This window comes from Pongo abelii, chromosome 8 (genome assembly GCF_028885655.2).
Source record: "Pongo abelii isolate AG06213 chromosome 8, NHGRI_mPonAbe1-v2.0_pri, whole genome shotgun sequence".
In the NCBI taxonomy this organism is placed as follows: Eukaryota; Metazoa; Chordata; class Mammalia; order Primates; family Hominidae; genus Pongo; species Pongo abelii.
This window is the reverse complement of record NC_071993.2, coordinates 116289998-116294430: the sequence shown is the minus strand read 5'-3', so window position 1 is coordinate 116294430 and position 4433 is coordinate 116289998. Positions and strand designations below refer to the sequence as shown.

Sequence of the window (4433 nt, the reverse complement as noted above, 5' to 3'; positions counted from 1 at the left end):
AACAGGAGGTACATTCGAGATGTCATGACAATCTGGAAACTGTGGAGTTCATTAAGTGGAGCCAAGCTTGATTCTGGTTAAAACGTACCTACTCTTGGCTAATGTGAAGAAACACTGATACAAAAATTGATCCCATTTTTGGGTGTCTTTTTTTCTTTTTTTCAACAGAACCATTAGAGTTTATCTTTATGGCACTCATCTGGGAACTCTGCCCTTGACTTTACAGACAGGGTGGGGAAGAATCTGGCCCCGGAAACTGCGGATCCCCCCTTGTGATCTATAGTCTTCTCTACTCATTTCTTAATTCCCTCAGGTATGCATTTCTTTTGGAACACAAAGTTCAAAAGTGGATAGACACAAAGGAGTGTGAACTTGGTGTCTATGGAGGTTGGTGGTGATCTGTGGAAAAGCAACAGCTAAGTCCCCAAGTGGGGGGAAGTTAAGCAGCCTCTCTCAGCCTCACTCCACATTCCTCCCCAGGCCTCGTGCACAAGCTTTTTTGTGCACGTTAACATGGATAGCTATGGATTAGTTTGTAAATGGATTAAATATCAATTTAAGGTTAACAACTGTAGAGTTGACTAAATCCATTGAGATTATTAAGATCAGTGTCTTTAGGCTCAGAGAGAGGTAGAAATTAGGAAGAAGATTTACTATTGATTTTGGACTGATGATGCCTCCTTAAATTCATGCTGAGGGATGCCCATACCACCCTCCAACTAGTTCTTTCTTTTAGTGTTTTGTCTCCCTCATCCCCCCAACAACCAGTTCTTTCTTTTAGTCTATACTTTACTGTCTGCCTCCTCTCCCTTCTCCTATCAGCCAACAACCCCACCTCATCCCCCATCCCATCGAATCTAACCTCCATTACTTATTTCTTTCCCTCCCTCCCTCTCCCATCCCCCCGCTCCTTCCCTCCTTTCCCCTTCCCTTTCCCTTTCCCTCTTCCCCCTTCCTCTTCCTTCCTTCTTTCCTTCCTCCCTTCCCTTCTTTCCTTCCTTCCTTCCTTCTTTCCTTCCTTCCTTCCTTCTTTCCTTCCTTCCTTCCCTTCCTTTCTTCCTTCCTTCTTTCCTTCCTTCCTTCCCTTCCTTTCTTCCTTCCTTCTTTTCTTCCTTCCTTCCTTCTTTCCTTCCTTCCTTCCCTTCCTTCCTTCTTTCCTTCTTTCCTTCCTTCCCTTCCTTCCTTCTTTCCTTCTTTCCTTCCTTCCCTTCCTTCCTTCTTTCCTTCCTTCCTTCCTCCCTTCCTTCCTTTCCTTCCTTCCTTCCTTTCCTCTTTCCTTCCTTCCTTCTTTCCTTCCTTCCCTTCCTTCCTTCCTTCTTTCCTTCCTTCCTTTCCTTCCTTCCTTCCTTCCTCCCTTCCTTCCTTCCTTCTTTCCTTCCTTCCTTTCCTTCCTTCCTTCCTTCCTCCTTTCCTTCCTTCCTTCTTTCCTTCCTTCCTTTCCTCCTTCCTTCCCTCCTTTCCTCCTTCCTTCCCTTCCTTCCTTCTTTCATTCCTTCCTTCCTTTCTTCCTTCCCTTCCTTCCTTCTTTCCTTCCTTCCTTCCCTTTCTTCCTTCTTTCCTTCCTTCCTTCTTTCCTTCCTTCCTTCTTTCCTTCCTTCCTTTCTTTCCTTCCTTCCTTCCTTCCTTTCTTTCCTTCCTTCTTTCCTTCCTTCCTTCCCTTCCTTCCTTCCTTCTTTCCTTCCTTCCTTTCCTTCCTTCCTTCCTTCCTTCTTTCCTTCCTTCCTTCCTTACATCTTTCCTTCCTTCCTTCTTTCCTTCCTTCTTTCCTTCCTTCCTTTCCTTCCTTCCTTTCCTTCCTTCCTTCCTTTCTTGCTTCCTTCCTTCCACTCATATTTATTTCTTTGTGATGTAAAATTTAATAGGAGAAAATATATGAAGAATATGAAGAAATAATACACAAGAACTGGTTGTTGGTGGGTGTGGGGGAGACAATCATACACAATAACGTTATGTCAAGAAAGACTTCCCAAGAGTCAGCTCCTTTCTATGATGGAATGAGCTCCCAGGAGATACAATAGGAGGCCAATCACTTGAATTATTTAAAACTCAACTGGACAAAGTCATCAAAGATGTGCTGCCAGGAAAGCCCAGCCTCAGCCATATAGGAATGAAGAAAATGGTCCTAACAGGATTTTTCTCTTCTTAGCTCAGTTTTTCTCTAGGCTAAATTCTGTAACTCCTGCTGAAATCAGCTCTATCTATAGTCAGCAAGTTTCACTACTCTACTGTGGCAAAATTCATCAGAAATTAGAACAAAATAAGGGTAGGAGATATTAGGGATGCCCTTCTCAAGGAAAAGCCTGTTCTTGTTGATGAAACATTGAACTTGATATTGAAGGAGCTCAGTTCTTATTCTAGGCCAGCTCCTGATTATGGGATAAGAAAGGAAAGTTATTCTGCTACTTCATGACAAAATGTCCTGGTTATACATTACTTCCAGAAGTGTCTGAGTAAATGAGTAAAGCACTACAGCTTTCTCCCTACAAAATCTTTGTTTCCCTAATATACATTTATGACATTTATATTAAGATCCACTTATTTTTATTTTTAATATATTATCCTTGCAGTGCATTGCAGTTATTATTTTTTTTAAATTTGTGGACTGTGTCATGAATTTTCCTGTCATCTTTGCTCAGGGGCAAATGCTGATCTTCTCTGTATTGTTCCAATTTTAGTATATGTGCTGTCTAAGTGAACACCAGAAATCTTTTAACAGAAAGTATGTGGAATATAAATATTGCTACTTTGGAACAGACCAATGTCCTTGCTGCCTAGCACTGTAGGACTTACAGAAAGCTGTTGCTGTTTACAGTGATGATGTCACCAGACAAACATATCCCTTGATTCTCCTCAAACTTTGATAGAAACCCACTTGGTTCTATAAACCAACAGAACTTTCTACATGGGATGCATACTTTATAATTTTTTTTCACAAGTATCCTTTTATTTGATCTTTGATTTGGGTATTATTAAGATTGTTTTACAGATGAAAATCCTAGAGCTGACAAGGGGAAAACTAATTTGCTCAGTGACCCAGAGCTAGCAAGTGGTAGAGTGGGAACACAGTCCATCTCCAAAGCCCTATAGCCTTCTCATTTCACCACCCTGCCCTTCCTAACCCTTTTCCAGGCCTCAGCCTAGCAATGTACAGATGATGAACCTCCCTACCCTCTCCATAAATCTAACCAAATTGACCACATACAATGTTGTAGTCAGTCTCAAAAGCTGCTTTTTGAATGTAATTTTTCATTCTCAGGGAAACAAATGCAAATTCCTTTGGATTGTATACCTCTCGGTTGAAGAAATTAGCCCTTTTCCTGATCAGCCAAGAATCGGATCCATTCTGCCTCCTTTCTTTGCGGATCCCTCTTCCCCTAGCCTCCTGATACAAGCTCATCCACCCAACAAGGCCAGGACACCTGAGTGATTCCCCAGACTTTGAGAATGCAGCTTGTTGGGGCAACAACTTACTCTGGGCTAGGTTTAACAGGAAGACCAATTTATTTGTACCCTCACTTTGTCACAGTAAAGAGCCTGCTGTCTTTTGCAACTGACTGGATCCCTTGACCAATTCCGAGGGACCATCAAAACTCAAGGTTCTGACCATAAGGATGATAAGAAGTAAAACAAGTAAATGAATGAACCTAAAGTAAATTATCCGAGTACTATGAATACAACACAGGAAAAAAATTTTCCCAGTAGAGAACTTAACATGACCTTCACTGAATGCCTTTCAAAGCTGAACTACTATGTTCACTCCTCATGTTCACTGACAAACTTGAATCTTGTCACCTGCCAAAGGTATCTGTCTGTAGCATCTGTGTCCCTGAATTAATATAAGGTATTTCTTTAGCCACGTATTGGTTTCTGTCTTGTTAGCCTTCTGTTTCTGAGTTGCAGGTTTCTGTTAAGAATGTTTCAGTTTAGAACAAGTAAATAAAAAGAAATTATGCTTCTTTCATTGTTCGTCTTGCAATTTCCCTACTGGCACAATTCCCTGAGGAAAGGACTAACTTTCTAGAAATCAGCTTTCTCCACAGCTAGACCAACATATCTGAAAACTCAGAGATGAGAGCAATGTTAATCAGCAGGTAAAACCCATTGGATTCTCTGGAAGGAGTTAGGAGGTGGAGTGAATGGAGTTGGCATGGCAAGGCTGGACCTGTTTTAGCAGTGGTAATGTTAGTAATTAAGTGAAAATAATTATAATAGTGATAGCAACTTTTATTGATTAGCACTGTAATAAATACAGTAGCACACTATCTCACTTGAAACTCACCCAAAGCCCATCAGGTAGGTACTAATATTCTCCACTTTTCAAATGAGAAAACTGAGGCTTTGTCAGGATCTCATGATCTGCTTTATTATTCACAATGTGCTTTGTGACTATGGTGACAGAGATATCAATTTACTGTCTACCCAGGACCCAGGGC

At 41.2% G+C, this 4433-nt stretch overlaps 1 non-coding gene across 1 annotated transcript; it reads right to left on the bottom strand.

Moving 5' to 3' along the window:
• Positions 1–2591: 2591 nt before the first annotated feature.
• On the bottom strand, positions 2592–2699 carry LOC112135282 (U6 spliceosomal RNA). The gene has a single exon (XR_002916585.2). It is a non-coding gene; the product is annotated as a U6 spliceosomal RNA (small nuclear RNA).
• Positions 2700–4433: the final 1734 nt, after the last annotated feature.